Here is an 18,770-nt window from a genome sequence, read left to right as displayed (position 1 = left end):
ATTAGCCAGTGACTACGCTTCAGGAACATTTCCAAGTGCTTACGTGCAGTAATTCATTCCTTGTAACCATCCCATTGGATAGATGGCAACATTGAGGCCCAGAGAGGTTAAGTTCCTTCCTAAGAAACATGCAAGGGTCAGGGTCGGGCTCAGAACTCTCCATCAGTCCACTGCTCTGTTCTGATTTCAGCCTCCCTCCCCAGCTTTTGGCCACTGCTGAAGGAGGAGCCCCCAGGGGGCTCCACAGTAACTGGCTTCTAAGTACAAACAGCCTCTCTGAGGTCAAGTCAACATTCTGGACACCCAGAACTGGTCAGTCCTGTTCTGGCAGGTATGGTGATGGATGGGGGCAAGCAGCAATCAAGGAAGTCTTTCAGGAAGGGGGTTGTTGGATAAATAGGACTGGAGAGGGTGGTGGAGCCTGAGAAAGGGGTTGCCAGGGTGGGGGAACTGGGAGTAGGTGACTCCCAGGTATGGAACTCCCAGGTATGGAACTGGGAGTGGGTGACTTCCTGCTTACAAGCCTCCCCTGACCGTCACTGGCCACAAGCCTTGACTCTTGCTTCTCCCCACTAGGCGCACAACTAAATAGTTGTTGATCATGGACAGGTAACTCCTTGGAGGGAGTGTTGAACTCCTACTCATATGCCAAAGCCCTAGTACTCCATGCCCACCCATTTGGAAAGCCATCTATCCCTACTGGCCTTTTCCAGCTTGGGGTCTCTTCTACCACTCAAACCCTGACCACATAGCACTGGGAATCTGTGTGTCCAGCTCTGTGTCCCTGACCTTCAGTTGGGTGACCCTTGAAGGCATAGCCCTAAACTGAGATTTCTCTGGTGCACAGCATCACTCACCCAGCCTGGACACAGAATAAATACTGGTTGAATGTATCATCAAGGAAATAAGGGACTACACGAGAGTCAGATATGTGAGTGACAAATACAAACCTCAGTCACTTCCCTCCAGGGCTCCCATCTCTCTTGGGGTAAAAGCCCAGTGCTCCTTGTGGACCCTCAAGGCCCTGCACGACCTGCTGCATTCCTCCCCACCGCCCCCCACCTCCCCTTAGCTCACTCTGCTCCAGCCCCATAGGCCTCCTCATTGTTCCTCCAAGACACTAGGCAGGGTCTTGCCCCAGGGCCTTTGCACGGGCTGTTCCCCAGCTCAGCATGCAGTAAGCACTCTTGATTGTAACCTTTTGCGCGGCGGGCTCACTCCTCCGTCAGATCTCCATTCAAATGCCACCTCCACAGAGGGGCCTCCCTTGACCTTGATCTCTGAACTACCCGGCCAGTCTGGAGCTCTGGTCCCTGCCTAGCACTTACCACGATCGGATGCAGAGTGCATTTACATAGCGATCTTTATGATGCGGCTGTTTTCTGTACATTTTATTCCCTGGTTCCTTGGGCGCCTCCATCTGCCTGGCGCGCAGTAGGCTCTTAATACATCTCGGCGTGAACCGAGGGGCGTCTGCGGGTGAGGGCTCGGGCCGGCGAGTCTCCCGCCACGCCCCGCCCTCGCGGGGCCTGCAGCCTGCGCGCCGGGCGTGCCCAGGAGGGCGGGGCAGGGCGCGGCCGCGGCGGGGGCGGGCGGCCGGGCCGGTCGGGTGGGTGCGGAGGGCGGGCGCGCGCGCGCGCGCGGGGCCCCGAGCCGGGTCCGAGCACCCGGTGCGGGCCATGGAGGGGCTGCGGCGGGGCCTATCTCGCTGGAAGCGCTACCACATCAAGGTGCACCTGGCGGACGAGGCGCTGCTGCTGCCGCTCACTGTGCGGCCGCGGGACACGCTCAGCGACCTGCGCGCCCAGCTCGTGGGCCAGGGAGTGAGCTCCTGGAAGCGCACCTTCTACTACAACGCGCGGCGGCTGGACGACCACCAGACGGTGCGCGACGTGCGCCTACAGGACGGCTCGGTGCTGCTGCTCGTCAGCGACCCCAGGTGGCCGGGGGCTGGGGCGGCGACCTGGGAACTGGGGCGGGGGCCTGGGGGCGGGGGTCAGGTGGCCCTGGCTGGAGTTCCGGGTGAGGGGTGAGTCAGGGCTCCGGGGGAGACGACGGGGAACTGGAGTGATGGGTTGGGAGGTGGGTCAGGATTGACGGGGGGCGGAGGCCTGGGGCGGGGGTCAGATGGCCCTGGCTGGGTCCCAGGCGAGGGGTGAGTCAGGCCTATGGGGGAGATGGCAAGGAACTGAGAGCCTGGCTGGCGTCCCGGGTTGGGTGGGAGATGGGTCAGGATGGATGGGGCCTGGGGGGCACTGCTGGGCCTGGCTGGGGTCCTGGCTGGGGGTGCTAGGAAAAGACAGAAGGGCACCCCAGGGCCTGGCTGGCATTGCCAGTGCGGTGGGAAGTTGGGAAGTGGGTCAGGCTCGGGGGAGGCGAGGAGAGAGCGTGGCTGGGATGGGGTGGAGTGGGGTGGTGGTTGCTGGGGAGGGTGGACTAGGGGCCCTTCTCGCCCCTGTGTTTGCCGCCCCTCATTCTCCTCTCCAAGCACTGGCTATTGTGGGAACCTGCTGGGAACGAAGGATGCAGGGAGCCAGCTGCCAAGAAGGGTCAGGAGGGCTGCTCGATTTTCCCTGCAGGCTTTCTTCTTTATCACTCTGTCTGCCTCTCTGAAGCCTCCCCTGCATTTCTCTTGATCTCTCTGTTTTCCGTCAGTCCCTCTCTGGGGGATGCTGTCCCTGTTAAATTTCATTTCCTTTCCTTCTTCCTCTCTCTGTCTCTCTGTTTCTCTGTGTCTCTATTCATTTCTGTCTCTGCTGTTTTTCTCTATGTATGTATGTATGTCTCTCTTCCTTCTCTCTCCATCCATTTCCCCCCACTACTCCTGCCTTCCCCACAAACTCCTGCTGCCCTTGCTGCCCATGCTCCGATCTGGTCATCTGGGGATATCCAGAGAGGGCCCCTGGCCAAGGTGACCTGAGATGAGTGGGTCTCCCAGTTCAAGGAGGGTGGGGGTTGGGCAGAAGGGCCGTGGGAACAACACATGCAGAGCCCTGGGGCAGCTTTGGGAAGTGATGAAGGCTGATGCTTGGCTAGATGGACAATGAGATGGAGGAGATGGGCAGTGGCTGGTACCAGAGCCCAGGATCGACATGCTGGATGGGGGAGGAACTGGGACTTTCTGTGTAATCTTGGAGTTTATGTGGGTTATGCTTGCTGGGCCCCTAGAGGCTTGATCCACAAAGCCCGGGGTGGCTTTTTGAAAATATTTATTTGACCGCACTGGGTCTTAGTTGCAGCACTTGAGATCCTTGATTTTCACTGTGACATGCGTGATCTTTCAGTTGCAGCATGCAAACTCTTAGTTGTAGCATGTGGGATCAAGTTCCCTGACCAGGGATTGAACCTAGGCCCCCTGCATTGGGAGCTCAGAGTTTTAGCCACTGGACCATCAGGAAAGCCCCTGGGGGATATTTTGAGAGCTGTAGTCTCAGATGACAGTCCTGAAGGCTCAAGATGCAGTAGGAGGGCTTGCCTCTCCAGGACCTCTCAAGGGAGGGTCTCGGGGTAGGAGGAGATGGGGGTGCGCTGGGAGAGGATGTTCCTGGCAGTGGCCAGTCAAAGCCTAGCAGCTGAATGATGCACAAATGCCCACACAAGCAATGTTCAATATACAGTAAGCATTCATTAATTGCCTACTGTATGCCAGGTCATGTGCTGGGCACTGGCATTCAGCAGATGGAGTCCAGTCAGTCTAGTGGGAGAGACAGACAAGGAACCAACTAAATATGTGATAAAACATCGGGCTGTAATAAGTGCTGTGGAAAGTTGCAGGAAGGTCAGGAGTGATGGAGGTGTTGCTGCCTTATCAAAAGTGGCCAGGGGAGGTGTCTCAGAGAAGGTGACATTTCAGAGTACCATGTGAAGGAGCTGATTAAACAGGGAACAAGAGTAGGCAGGAGGGTGTTCCAGGCAGAGGGCATAACATATGCAAATGCCCTCAGGCAGGACCTGGTGTGTTGGCGGAACAGTGAGGAGCCCCCTGTGTCTGGGGCCGAGTGAGCGAGGGGGAGAGAGGGAGGAGGGGAGGGCAAGGAGGGGCTGGGGCAGGTCATGTAGGACCTTGTGGGCCATGGGGAGGGAGGAGGGAGATGGGAGCCCTGGAGGGCTATGGGCAGAGAAGGGGTGTGACCTGACCTAGGTGCTCACAGGCTCCCTCTGCAGGAAGGATAGACTGGTGGAGGGGGGAGGTCTGGGGATGGAGAGTGATGGTGGCAGCTGAACTAAGACAGAATCAACTTGCTGCTTCTCCAGCTCTCTAGGTGTGGTCCTACCTCAGGGCCTTTGCACTGCTGTTCCCTCTACCTGGAATGCTTTCCACTTCCCTCCCTCAGCTCCTTTAGGGCTTAGTTCAGTGTAGACTATCCTCAGTGTAATCCTGTCCTGTACACTTATCCTCAGTGTAATTTTCCCTGACCACCTGTTTCAAACTGCATCCCATCAACACCTGCTTTATCTTTCTCCCTGGAACTGACGACTTGTCTATATTTCACTGATTATTTTTGCTAATATTTTACTAATTCTTTTCACCCCATCTCCCCCACTAAACTGTAAACTCTGGGAGGGCATTGTTATCCATCCTATTCACTGCTGTCTTCCCAGTTCAGTGCCTGGCACACAGTAGGTGCTCAACAAATGTTTATTGACTGTATGATCTCTGGAGGTGAGGAAGAGGATGCTCAGAACATCTTCCTGGAGTCCTAGTGGCTCCTGGAAGCAAGAGAGAAAATCTCTAGGGTGGAAGCGAGTCGTGGCAGATGCAGGACGATGCACTGGCTGGATACCAAGCAAACCAGGAGGCCTTAAGTGCCAAGGTGAGGGCATTGGCCTGTAACCTGTGTCTTTCTGTCTCCCTCCTGCAGGTAACCTGGGTTGGAGGATGCGGAACCGTGGCCGAGGGGACCAAAGGTGCTGGCTGAAGGAGCAGGCTGGGATGGGGAGGGAAATCTCCTGGGAGACTGACCTCACTCAGGGTAAGCCTCTCTAGTAGTTGGGACATGGAAGGGACCTTGGAGATAATGGAGACCATAGATGGGTAAACTGAGGCCCAGAGATGAAAAGAAACTCATCTCTGATGACCATCACCCCTCTCCATATTCCTACACTTCTAGACCCTGGGGTAGGGTCACTGGCCTCATTCTCACTTCCCTTTGAACTAACACGTGGCCCTGAGTAATGCTGCCCTGACTTGCTGTGTGTCCTTGGGCAAATTGCTCATGTGCTCTGGGTTCTGTTACTCCCCCTCCTACCATTGAAAGAGTGAACTTTGGTTGGCACGTTTGGTGTAGCTAGACTCTTTGCCTGCAATTCCTGTGACTGCCACCAGGTGGCTCCAAGTGCCAGGCTCCCCTGGCTACCATGGTGATGGAAGGGGAGGAGCTGGTGGCAGGTATTAGGGGAAAGATAAGAAGGAAGGCTGGTCAGAGAGCTGGTGGTTCATCCTCTTATTGGGGCCTGGATTGAAATTGTCTTATTCCCTCCCTCCTGCTGTTCCAAGGTTCTGGCCTCCCAGGATAGATGGTGAAACACTGGCCTGCCCAGCTGCTGCTCACTGCCTGGGACCTTTCTGACGGAGCCCTAGTCCTTGCCACCGACTGAGGACATTGCTGCTCCAGGCCAGCCAGCCTTCCAGTTGTGCTGTGTGATCCTGAGGCCATGGCTCCTACCTTGGAGCTTCAAGGTCCCAGGGGGATCCACAGTGTCATCTTGGGAGGCAGCCGGAGGATGTCACATGTGGAAAAGCATAGAGCGGATAGGAGGGGAGCTTGTGGGCCTCACCAGCTCCTGCCTTGAACATTCTCTCAGGCATGCCTCTGCCCAAGCTGTGCCCCTTGCTGGAAGCACTTTTCGCACCCCTGTCTTCAGCTCCAGGACACCGGGGATTGCAGCCTCCTCCAGGAAATCTTAGATTTCCTTCTTCCCAGCCAGTGAGCACCTTGTCCTCTTTGGGGCCCCCACAACCCCCCTCTACTGTGAACAGCTCAGCTGGTGGGTTTGGCTGGTTACTCATGAAATCTCAAATGACTGAAGGTGGAGACTGGGGCACCCCAGCCCTCTCTCAGCACTCCAGGGTCGCACTGTGCCCCTCCCCCAACCTCTCCACAAGCTGTACCCATGCCCACTCCCTTGTCGGCATCCTTCACTTTGCAGCACAGGCTCTTCTGGTTGAATGGGTGGGGGTTGGGGGTGGGGGGTCTGTGCCTGGCAGAGTGCTGAGACATTGATGATAATCGTGGGGGTGATCCAGACTATTCCAGGCAGTGTGTTGTAGGGATTCTGGGTACAAGACCCTCTGGGTGGGGAATTCCCTGTGGTCCAGTGGTTAGGACTCTGCTTCTGCTGTGCTTCTGGCTAGGGTTCAATCCCTGGCTGGGGAATTAAGATCCCACAAGCTGCGGTATGGGGACAGAAAAAAAGAAAAAAGGCCCTCCAAGCAGAACACGGGAACTCAGTTGTATTTCTGATCTTTGGTCCTCTTTGCAGTCCACCCACTGCCCGGGGTAGCCCATTCACATGCACCCTAGACGGCTGCATTCAAGCCCTGGGTGCTGGCATCACAGGGCAGAGGCTCAGGAGTCTGGGAAGAAATAATGTTTTAATTAATAAGAGTTTTGTTGGCTGCAGGGCCCAGAGTAGGGACAGATGGGTAATAAATCGTGGCCATGGGGAGAGTAGCGCTCAGATTGGACTTTGTCTTCCACTGTGTGGGGACAGCACCAGGCCTGCGGGGCTCCGCTAGCCTCCCCTCAGACGCCTCTCCGGGGCTGGCGTTCCTCCTGCTGAGGCCAAGCAGCTCAGGGCCCTGCTCCTGCCTGCTTTCAGCCTCAGTGGGTCACTCAAATGCTGAGGGACCTGCCCACTCCCCATCCCTCACCCCCATCCCCAGGACCCAGCGGGAAAGTGGGGCTTTTAATAGTCATCCCAGCTCCATTCTTTGGTTCTCACTATGTCCCAAGGTCTGTGCTTGGCCTCCACTTATCTAGTCTTCCAACTGAAAGGATAGTCAGTGGTGGTGAGGATTATGACCCATTTTACAGATGGAGCATCCAAGGTCACCCCATTCCCCTCAGGTCTGCTGTCCTGGCCATCCTTGAACTAAAGGGTCCCCAGCCCATGCACAGGTCCCTGATAGAAGAAGGGGGAGAGTTTCCTGCTTCTTGGCTGAGGTGGGAGTGGGAGAAAGCATTTTCAGGCCTTTTTTGACATTTAACAAACGGTATGCAAATTGAATGCAAATCACATGCAAATCACCACTCATTTCTTAATCCTCGACAGCTCCACCGTGTTCTAAAATAATAATCTTGGACCTGTCTCTTGGTATTGGTCTGGAGGAGGAGTGCAAGTTTTTTCCCTTCCATTGCTCTCTCTTCCTTTCTTCCTGTTATCGCTTTACTGCCTTCACAGTGTTTGTTGGAGTCCTCCCAGTCCTGAGATGAACACAAACAGCAAAAGTGACTTCTGACATTCCCACTTTCCAGATGGGAAAACTGAGGCACAGAGAGGGCCAAGCCTGGCCTGAGATCCCAGCACCACTTGTGGAAAGCATCCCCACCAAGTGCTGCCGTAGACCAAAGTGGACAGTATCTGTGACCCACGGAGGAGCGATAACAGTGGTTGGAGCAGGCCTAATACAGCTGGGAGGAGCCAGGGGGATTTCTCTGTGGGTTTCTTGGCCTTGAATGGCAGTCTGCTTAGATCTGGAGAAATCTGACATCTACTGATTTTACTCCTCAAGTCATTTCTCCTGCTATGCCATCATCGTGTTCTTTGAATTTGGGCCACAGCCTCTCTGCTCAGTTTGCATGCCTTACTGTTTCTATTTGCAAACTCCTCTTCATCCTTCAAAGTCCCAGCTCCCATGCCCCCTTTGTCATGCAGCCATTTCTGATCCGTCTGAGGTCTGATCTTTCTCTCTGGTCCAACCCTAACCTTTTTGTGTACACTCTGGATCGTTCCCAGCACTTTTCTGATTATTATTTTTTGTTTTTGGTTGCACTGGGTCCTAATGGCTGTGCTCAGGCTTTCTCCGGTTGTGGTGAATGGACACCGCTCTGTTGCGGTTCACAGGCTTCTTACTGCGGTGGCTTCTCCTGTTGTGGAGCACAGGCTCTAGGCACACAGGTGTCAGTGGCTGTGGCACATTAGCTTAGTTGCTCTGCAGCATGTGGAATCTTCCTGGCCCCGGGATCAAACCCATATCCCCTGCATCGGCAGGTGGATTCTTATCCACTGTACCACCAGGGAAGTCGAACACTTACCTGATTTATACGCACCTCCAGACTTGTATTTTCTGCCCAGGATGTGCTTTTGGGTCTTTTTTTCACCTGACGTATTCCTACGTTTTCAAGGTCCTGGCACTAACGCCCAGCCTCCATTGGGTTCAACAGCCCTCTCCCAGTTGGCCTCTGGGTCCTGTAGCCTCCAGCCTGCCTGGCTCGCTCCTGACCCACAGAACGGGGAGGTCTGTGTGTCCTCCCAGTCTTAGGAGTCACCTCTGGGGCCCCAGGATCACTCAGGTTGGGACTAGGTACAGAGGGACTAAATTGAGTGTGTATAGAATAAAAGATTAAGTGTTTGGACACACAGCCAAGTTCAATCTCCCTAACTTGGCCTTGAGCTTCACCCTCCATCGACAGTTCAGCCCTGAGCACGTCCTTTTCTCTTCCCTCTTCACTCATCTCCAGGAATGCTTTTCCCTTGACTCCTATTCTGGGTGACCCCAAGCCAGCCCCCTCCCATCTCTGGGCTGTGAAAATAGGGGAAGCCTGGTCGTCCCCCCTCAGGGCCTCTCAGGTTCCTGGCTCCACCCCAGGAGCAAGTCTGGGCTGTGAGGAGTTTCAGGTGAGACTTGGCAGTCACCATCTCTCGCTGGGGCCCGCGGCGTCCGGGGGTGGGGCCACCTCCCGCCTTGGCTGCCCACTTGCTTTGTGCTCCCAGAAGTTGGAGGGGAATTTTCCTGGGTGGCAGGTAAACCCAGGTGGTTCCCAGAGGAGGCATCTGTGGCTCAGCCAGAAACTGCAGGTGCCCGGACTTCCCACTTCAGTTCTGCTCTGCCTTCCTCCCTTCCTCCTTCCTCTCTCTCTCTCTGGGACTCCCGAATGGATTCTGGCATTACCTCACTTTGTCCATTACTTCACCGGGCATATGTTGAGCATGCTGTGTGTGCCTGGTCTTGTGCTGGCTGCTGGAGATACCAACACAGAGCTTGCTTTGGCTGCCTTAGATGGCGGGCCAGGCTGTTCACTGCACAGAAACATCCAGCTGGGGTGAGAGGGCCTCAGGAAGGGGAATCTTTTTGAAATTCACGCAAAGTGTCCTATACCACTGAGTGGTGGTCCTGACCCTGCTGCCTCCCTGCCTGCCCCCACCTGTGTCTTCATCCACTCAGTGTCTTCTGCACGTATCTGCCTCCCATTTATCGCTTCTTCTCTGTGTGTCTCTTGATCTCTGCCTCTCCACTATCTCATTCTGAGTCTGTCTGTCTCCATTGCTGTCTCTGTCTCTCTCCGTGTCCCTGGCAGTTTCTCTGTCTCTTTCTCTCTCCATATTCCTGTATTTGTCTCTCGTATCCACTCTCAGAAAGGATATCCTTTCCTGCCGATCCTCTGAGCGCAACCTCGGGGGGTGTTTCCCAAAGCTGCTGGGACTGCCCATTCTGTAATTGTGGACGAAGCACCTCCAGTTTGCAGGCACTGAGGACAGCATGGTGACCAGGACACCCAGCTGTCGGCCGTCGTGGAGTTACAGATCCAGCGCAGGAGGCAGAAGCCACAGGGCGCTGCTCCTGGGACCCTGGAAACCCCTCCTCTGAGCTTCCCCCACGTCTTCTTCTGAATGACCTCGGGTGGTCCTTGTTCCTCTGTGGGCCTCAGTCTCCAAACCTGCCCAAGGAGGAAGGGAGGTGTTTAAGGTGGCTGGGCCAGAAGCTGCTTGCACAGTCTGGGCTGTCTGTAGGCAGAGAGATCCTGACTCATCCCCAAGCCAAAATGGGTTTGAAAGAATCCTCTAACGGAAAAACAGTTCTTAGAAAAAGGAAAACAAAAAGTCACAGTCAGCTGCTCAGGCTGCTCTCTGACTCACCTGGGGTGGAAGCAGCCTTACTGCCATCCCCTGGAACATCAGAGAAATTTCCCCCCTCTTCCCCTGATGGCCACTGGCTGCTGTTGGCCTCACCGTGACGGCTCCAGACCTGGCACTGAGCTCACAAGAGCTCACTCTTGTGCTGTGAGCTCCAGTCCCACTTAACCACCTTGCTGACCTCTGAGTGGGAGAAACTCTTTCTGGCCACGGGACCTTTGCATGTGCTGTTTCTGCATTCGGAAGACCCTCTCCCCTCCTCTCACCTTTCACTCTCCGCTTTGCAGGTTCAGTGTCGCTTCCTTGGGGAGGCTCTGAACAACCGCTTCCCCTTGGTTTTGCATTCGCAAAGTATCCTGTTCTCTTCCTTTGTAGCATTAATTATTTATATTATTATTCATTCAGTGTGTTATTTTCCCCAGTAGCCTCTGGGCACCAAGAAGTCTGGGATGAGGTCTGGTCTGGTCACTGCTGGATTGTGCAGCATTTAATAACCCAGAGTAAGGGAGTGGGAGCCAAGGACACCCTCCCTTCTCAGGCTCCATAAGGGTCCCCCGCTCTGGTTTCTGCCACCACTGGGTCTAGCTCCAGGTGGCTGCAGGGCACAGAGCCTGGGGATTGGGATTCCAGGCACTCTGGCTCCTGCCACTTTGATAAATGGGGGAAATTCAGAATTAATTATTGACTGCTGCACCGAGCTGGCCTGATCTGGACAGATAAAGAGTGTCCTCACTGTCGCGGCTGCCCAGCACTTCTCGGGAGTTTATTAGAGGTTGGGAGGCGGCTGGCCCAGAGGGAGAAGCCCAGAAGGCACTGGAGCCAAATGGAGCTGGTTTGCAAAGCCTGGCTCTGCCAGGCCACTTCGAAAGGCCACAGCGATCCACGGATCTCATTGCTCTTGGGGGAGGTCGTATAGGACCTTTCGGGGCAGAGGGGAGAACTTGGGCTTTTACACTGAGGGAGGCGGGACCCTGGAGGGCTGTGCGCGGAGGAGGGGCGGGGCCTGACTCAGGTGCTCACAGGCGCCCTCCAGTGGCTGCTTCTGGGAGGGCCGACTGTGGGGGTTGAGTTTGGGAGCCAGGACACCAGAGGGTAGGCAACTGCGCTGGTCCAGATGAGTGATGATGGGGGGAAGAGCGTTCCAGGCAGAGGGAACATGCAGTGCAAAGTCCCTGAGGCAGGGCCATGCCTAGTGTGTTGGAGGAACAGTAATGAGGCCCATGTGGCGGGAGCAGAGTGAGGGGGAGGGGAGCGGGAGGAGGGGTAGCTGGGAGGAGACAGGGCAGGGCCTTGTGGGGAGGGTGTGGGCTTTTCCTCCTAGATGGATGGGATGTGGTGGGTTTAGCAAGAGCAAAAGCTCTGAGGGGCTGGCGAAGACTGGTTGTACTGTCTCTGGATCCAGGAGTCAAGGGTCTGAATCCCTCCTCTGCCTCCCCTTAGCTGAGTGCCTAATGGACTTCCCAGGTGGCTCAGAGGTAAAGAATCCGCTTGCCAATGGAGGAGATGCAGGTTCGATCCCTGGGTGGGAAAGATCCCCTGCAGAAGGAAGTGGTAACCCATTCCAGTATTCTTGCCTGGAGAATCCCATGGACAGAGGAGCTTGGGGGGGCTACAGTCCTTGGGGTCACAAAAGAGTCAGACACAACTTAGTGACTAAACAGCAACAACAATGAACCTAATGACTTGCCCTTCTGGGCCTCAGTTTCTCATCCGTAAAATCAGTCCAATAGTAGGACACCTCTCATAGTTCAGTTCAGTCGCTCAGTTGTGTCCTACTCTTTGCGACCCCATGAACTGCAGCACGCTAGGCCTCCCTGTCCATCACCAACTCCTGGAGTCCACCCAAACCCATGTCCATCGAGTTGGTGATGCCATCCAACCATCTCATCCTCTGTCGTCCCCTTCTCCTCCTGCCCTCAATCTTTCCCAGCATCAGGGTATTTTCCAATGAGTCAGCTCTTCGCATGAGGTGGCCAAAGTATTGGAGTTTCAGCTTCAACATCAGTCCTTCCAATGAACATTCAGGACTGATCTCCTTTAGGATGGACTGGTTGGATCTCCTTGGAGATCCAGTCCAAGGGACTCTCAAGAATCTTCTCCAGCACCACAGGTCCAAAGCATCAATTCTTCGGCACTCAGCTTTCTTTATAGTCCAACTCTCACATCCATACATGATCATTGGTAAAACCATAGCCTTGACTAGATGGATCTTTGTTGGCAAAGTAATGTCTCTGCTTTTTAATATGCTGTCTAGGAGAAGGCAATGGCACCCCACTCCAGTACCCTTGCCTGGAAAATCCCATGGATGGAGGAGCCTGGTAGGCTGCAGTCCATGGGGTTGCTAAGAGTCAGACACGACTGAGTGACTTCACTTTCAATTTTCACTTTCATGCATTGGAGAAGGAAATGGCAACCCGCTCCAGTATTCTTGCCTGGAGAATCCCAGGGACAGGGGAGCCTGGTGGGCTGCCGTCTATGGGGTCGCACAGAGTTGGACACAACTGAAGTGACTTAGCAGCAGCAGCAGCAGGTTGGTCATAACTTTCCTTCCAAGGAGTAAGCGTCTTTTCATTGTAGTGGTGAGGTTCAAATGAGCTCGGGATAGGGAGGAGCTACTGGCAACCCACTCCAGTACTCTTGCCTAGAAAATTCCATGGACTGAGGAGCCTGGTAGGCTACAGTCCATGGGGTCCCAAAGAGTCGGACACGACTGAGTGACTTCAGTTTACTTTACTTTACTGGTGTCTTGAAGCGGCCGTGACAGGGATTAGGGTTAAGACAGCAGGCCACTGGCCTTCACACAAAACTTAGGAGGCTTGGAGGAAGGTAGACAAAAGGTACGAACTTCCGGTTATAAGAGAAACAAGTACCAATGATGTCATGTACTTGATGACTGTAGCTAACACTTCTGTATGATATACAAGAAACTTGTTAAGAGAGCAAGTGAATCCAGGGTCTTCCCTGGATGTCTGGTGAATGGGACTCCACGTTTCCACTGCAGGGGGTTCACGTTTGATCCCTGGTCTGGACACTAAGATCCCACAAGCCATGAAAATAGAAAGAGAGAGAGAGAATAAATCCTAACAGTTCTCATCATAAGGAGGAAAAAATGTGTTCCTTTATCCTTTTCTTCTTTCCTTCCTGTCGTATCTGTGTAAGAAGATGGATGTGAGTTGAACCTATTGTGACGATCATCTTGCAATATGTCTAAATCGAACCATCATGGCCCGAAACTTATGCATTGATGGATGTCAATTATTTCTCAATAAACGTGGGGAAACAAACTTCAGAGGCGCTGTCAAACTCAGTCATCCGAATAAACACGATTTTAATGTAACATTGGGAAGAAAACTCAAAATGAATACAAAAACACCTATAATGAACAAAGTATCTAAGTGTTAAATATTGACAGGCTCTGACAGGCCCAATGGCTCCAGCCTTCACACTCACCTCACCCTATTCCAGGCGCTGCTGCACCTAGGAGGCCTGCCTCCCACCCAGCCTCCCTCCCACCCAGCCTCCCTCCCACCCAGCCTCCCTCCCATCCAGCCTCCCCTCCCTGCAGTAAAGGCCTCTGATTAAACCTTAATTCCAGATGATTAAGCCCAGGGATCTGGGGGCCTGGCAGTTCTGCAGGAGGGAGGCCCTGACAGGGGTGGGCCAGGCTGGGCCTCCCCAGGGGAGAGGGAAGGCCAGGAAGGAGGCCGCTGAGTGGCTGGAGTGGAAGCTGGAACTTAATTAGCCCCTCAGGATTAATTACTAGGCCCAGGAACAGGCTGAGAAATCTATTACTCGAGGGGCTCCCGGCTCCAGGCTTCCCTCATTCGCTCCATCATTTTTTCTCTACACCTCCTTCTCATTCTTTTCCAACAAAATATATTTGTTTAAAAAATGCACCTTTATATCCTATTGGGAAGACACAGATAATATATTTTTTCAGCAGAGTAGATAGTATATAAATTTGGGGGGATATACATTGAAGTAAATGTATAACTGTTAAAAAGTGATCTACGTGGTTCTGTTTGGAACCATGGCAACCACTGTGAGCACTGAGCCTGTGCTGAGAGCTTATACACCCTTCTTAGCTCACCTTCTCCTTACAACAGCTCTGGTAGGGGGGTTGCTAGAAGGAGGGGGGCGGGCAGAGAGAAGATGGTGCAGGGCTTGCTATTTCCTTCTCCAGGGGTTCTTCCCATCCCAGGAATTGAACCTGTGTCTACCTGCATTGTAGGTAGATTTTTTACCGTTGAGCCCTCTCGGAAGTTCATTTTGCTGAGTGTTCTCACTCTATGATCTGTGCTCTGGGCTCCATGGAATACCCTGAAGTGGGACTTGAGATCTTGTCCTGCAAAGCCCTGACAGGCTGTTCTGTGAGCCACTTCAGGTTCCACTTGAGCCCACTTCTTGCTACTTTTTGCTTTCTGCCTCCAAGCATTCACCTCAGTTGCTCCCCACACCAGGAATGCCCCCTCCTTCCTTTGTGTGAATCTGCCGTATCTTCAAAACTCAGGACAGGGGACTCCCCCGAGGGTCCGGTGGCTAAAACTCTGAGCTCCCAATACAGGGGGCCTGGGTTCGATCCCTGGTCAGGGAACTAGATCCCATATACCCCAACTAAGCCTTCATGCAGCAACTGCTGAGCCTGTGAGCTCTAGAGCCCTCATGCCACAGCTAGAGAAGGCTGGACATGCCCACAACAAAGACCCTGTGCAGTCAAAAGATGAAAAGAACAAAAGCCAACCAAACCAAACAACCCCCACCCACAAAACCACAGGGCACTTGTCTGCAGGAAACTTTCTTTGTGAACCCCCAAATTGAGACTTCACCCACTCTACCATGGCCCTCCCCAATCCCCTGCCCATCTGGGAATTCGCTGTGTCCTCCTTTGAACCCTGCATAGCTGAGCTCAGGTCAGATCTCAGTCATGGGGGACATTGGGCTCTTTGGTTCCTCCTCTCACCCCTAAGCTCTAGCATCATCCTCCTGTTTTAGAGAGAAGGAAACTGAGGCTGAGAGGGAGAGCCAGTGACCTGACTCACACCAGGGAGGGGACAAACTCTGACACTGTGTCATGAACTGCCTCCTATGTCCACTGTCCCGAACTGGCCAGAAGGGAAACCATCCCCAACAAGCAAACTGGCCTTCCCCAGGTCACATGGCCGGTCCTGGCGACGGAGTCAGGGATGGGTTCCTCCTCAGAATGGAAGATGAGGGCGTCCCTGGTGGCTCAGTGGTAAAGAATCCATCTGCCAGTGGAGGAGACGTGGGTTCCATCCCTGATATGGGAAGATCCCACAGGCTGTGGAGCAACTGAGCCTGGCCACAACTATTGAGCCTGCGCTCTGGAACTCAGGAGCTGCAGCTACCATTAGCCCTAGAGCTGGTGTCCTGCAGCAAGAGAAGCCATCACAATGAAAAGCTCTCACACCACAGCTGGAGAGTAGCCCCCGCTTGCTGCAACTAGAGAAAAGCCCGCACAGCCATGAAGACCCAGCACAGCCATAAATAAATAGATAACGAAATGAGTCTGGATGGAAGGTGAGAAAGGCAAGGTCACGGCAGGGTTGGTGTGGGGAACTGGCCTGGGCAAAGGTGGGGACACCAGAATGAGTGATTGAGGGTCGGGGGCCAGAGAGGGGGGGCCCGGTAGGGTACAGGGAGGGTGTGCCCTTGGACTGGGGACACTGAAGCTCCCAACCCCTCTTCTGTCTCATCCCCATCTCCCACCTCCCTCTCCTGCTGCAGAAATATTTAAAGGAGCCCATCACTTTCTGGCTGGCTTCATTTGGTGGACATTTCATCATTTCCTGGGGTCCAGGATCTAGAGAATTAATTTAGCAGGTACAGGGCTGGGACCAGGAGAGGTGACCCCAGAGCGAGAGCCTGCCACCTGTCCCCCTACCCCAAGGCCTCCTCTGGCCACAAGAGGTCCATTACAACAGGTGAGAAGACTGAGATCCAGAGCGGAAGGAGCAGGGGTGAGGACTCTTGACCTCATAAGCCCCTGCATCTGGGTGCCTCTCCTTGCCCCCTTCCAGGGCTCTGCCTTGGGGAGGTGTTCATGCTCACACTGGTGTGAGCGGCTGATAGAAATTTTGATGGTGGAAACTCAGGCATGTTAACAGGAAGCTGGAGTAATCGGTCCCCAGGAAGATGCGACGCCAGGTGGCAGGTCAGACCTGACAGCCTCACCCCTTCAGCTGGGTCCCCTGAGTGCCCAGCCTTCTCAAGGCCCAAGGGCCACTGCTGCCCTCTGACTGTTGAGTGCAGGATGTGTGGGCACACGGCACGCCCTGTGGACCACGCCGGTGCCTGTGGGTGGTATGTATCTCCCCGCCTCCCCTCGCTTCACACGGCAGCCTTTTCCTCTGCCTCTTGCCCAGGAAACATTATAGTGTCAGAGCAATCATGTCGCCCAAGATGGGCTGGCCTCATGTTTAATTCATCTTGGGGCTAATTATAGCCAGGCTGGGGAAGGGGCGTGGTAACCTTGGCCTCCCCTCTTCAGCCCTTCCACGGAGCCAGAATGACTGGGGAAGGATGAGGGGATGGGGGCTTGTGACCTCCTGCTGGTCCCAGCTCTGGGCTGTTGGGCCAGCCCTCTGGCGCCTCCTTCTAGCATCTTCTAGGAAGATGGAGGCAGAGCCCATGGCAGGCACAGGTCCCTGCAGGATGAGGGTAAGGAGGCATGGGGATTCCAGCTCAGGGCCTCAGGATGGTTCTTTCCTTCTCTCTTCCCTCTGTCCCTCGGATCAGAATTGACATTAGTATTGGGGTTGATACAGGCGCTTACATCATCTTTCAGGTGGGTGCATCAAAGCCTAAGGTCCCAGGGCAGAGCCAGCCAGCACCTGACACTGGGATCACGTGACATTCCTCACTGCAGCGTTCAGCCCTCCGTGAATGTTAGCCACACTCTTCGGTGGTATCCTTGGGTGCTCACAATGCACCCAGAACAGTTCTGAGCAACTTACACGATTTGTCACCAGGCAGAGATGAGTGTCTCGCTCACCTCCAATGCAAAACTGAAGGAGGCACCCACAGACACAGCCAGCAAAGTAAATACCATTTTAAACATATTTTAAAGAATTCATACCAGTTTTAAAAAAAACTCACATGGAACCAGACATCCAGGTAGTAATTATAGGTGGATTGGACCCTACACTGGATATTCTTTTCATGTTGACAGCCCCTAGGAGGTAGGGACTGTGATGGTCAACATCCCATTTTACAGATGGGGAAACTGAGACACGGAAGATCAAGAGGCATGCTCTTGTCTACTCTCCTCCTCCCCCACTCTGGCCCCCCTCCATGTCCTGGCCCAAGTCAGGGCTTTGTTCTCCCTTCCCCAGCTTGGTCCCCTCCTTCCTGACACCCAGACGGTCCCCATCAACTTCAGTGAGTGACGCGGCCCAAAATAGCTTTGGGTGTCATTTGCTGGCAGGCTGCCCTGGGCCACATGCCCACAGTCCTCCATAAAAGCTCTTCGCAGTGGGTGGGAGAGACCCATGCTCTCTGCCCATGCCTCAGTGTCTCCGTTTGTCCTCTGAGGGGGTGAAGCCTCTCATGTCTGGCTCCCCATCCGGCAAGGTAGGTGGTGGAAGCCAGGTTCCCCTGCTTGAGAGGCCGCCATACATGCAGCCTTCCTTGAGGGATAAGCACACCCCCCACCTCATTCCAGTTTGAATATATGTGTAGTTTGATGAGTGCTTTAGTGCTGGAATTCCAGAGCCAGCTGGCCTAGGTTCAAATCCTGACTCCACCACATGCCTCCACCACGTGTGTGACCTTAGGCAGACCACTTAACCTCTCTGTAGCAACAGCTCCATCAGTAAGAATCACAATCTGGGGAATGCCTCTGGATTAAAGAAATAAAATGAATGCTTGGAAAGCTTAGGGTAATGCTTGGCATACACACTAGGTGCTCAGGCCTTGCTGAAGGCCCTGGGACCAGGTACTGAGCTTCAAGATCCAGACCTCCAGGTCTTGCAGTCATGTGAGGGCTGACTTGCAGTTCATGTGAGTCACGTTTTAAAGTTGAGGCTCCAATACAAGCCTGAGGTCATGCCCTAACCACCAAGCTGCGAGCTCAGCAGGGATTCGAACCTGGGGCTCAGCCTTCAGCTCCAACGCTGACCCCTCATCACCCTCTAAGGCCCAGAGATGGCACCGAGTGTGCCTGAGACACACAGCGGTGGTGCGAGAGGGCAGGGCGGGTCCCTCTTGGCGGCGGCGGCGGCGGCAGCCGCGGCAGCGCCCGCGTCCTGGCCCGGGGCTGGGGGGCGGGCAGCGCAGGCCGGGACCGGGGACCCAGCTCCCGGCGGCGGCGCTGAGCGTTTCCATGGCAGCCTGGCGGGAGCAGGCCGGAGCGATTAGGCGTCCTGAGGAGCGGCTGCTAAAAATAGCCCGCACCGCACCGGGCTCATTAGCCGCTGGGCTTTTGACTGCCAGGTACCCCCTCCCGGCTCTCCTTCCTGCTCGCGTCCGGGCTCGCAGCGCGAGGCTGCAGGGGGATGCGACACGGGAGGCGGGAGGCGCAGCCCGGTCCTGCACCCCCTCGGGCCTGGACTGGCCTCCAGGCTTGGCCCCTCCTGGCCCTCCTCTCCGGGACCTTCATTAAAGGCAAATTTGGCCACACTCCTCCCCTGCTCTAAATCCTCCATGGCCCCGCCTTGCCCTTGCTTCCCCCGTCC

General features: G+C 54.7%; 1 long non-coding RNA gene across 1 annotated transcript; it reads left to right on the top strand.

The window, feature by feature from the left end:
• Positions 1,630-10,770, top strand: LOC108636392. Its single transcript, XR_001918338.1, has 3 exons — positions 1,630-1,939; positions 4,863-4,973; positions 5,498-10,770. It is a non-coding gene; the product is annotated as an uncharacterized LOC108636392 (long non-coding RNA).

Source organism: Capra hircus, chromosome 7, assembly GCF_001704415.2.
Source record: "Capra hircus breed San Clemente chromosome 7, ASM170441v1, whole genome shotgun sequence".
NCBI classification, from domain to species: domain Eukaryota; kingdom Metazoa; phylum Chordata; class Mammalia; order Artiodactyla; family Bovidae; genus Capra; species Capra hircus.
Note: the sequence above shows the minus strand (reverse complement) of the source record. Positions and strands in the feature narration are given on the sequence as shown.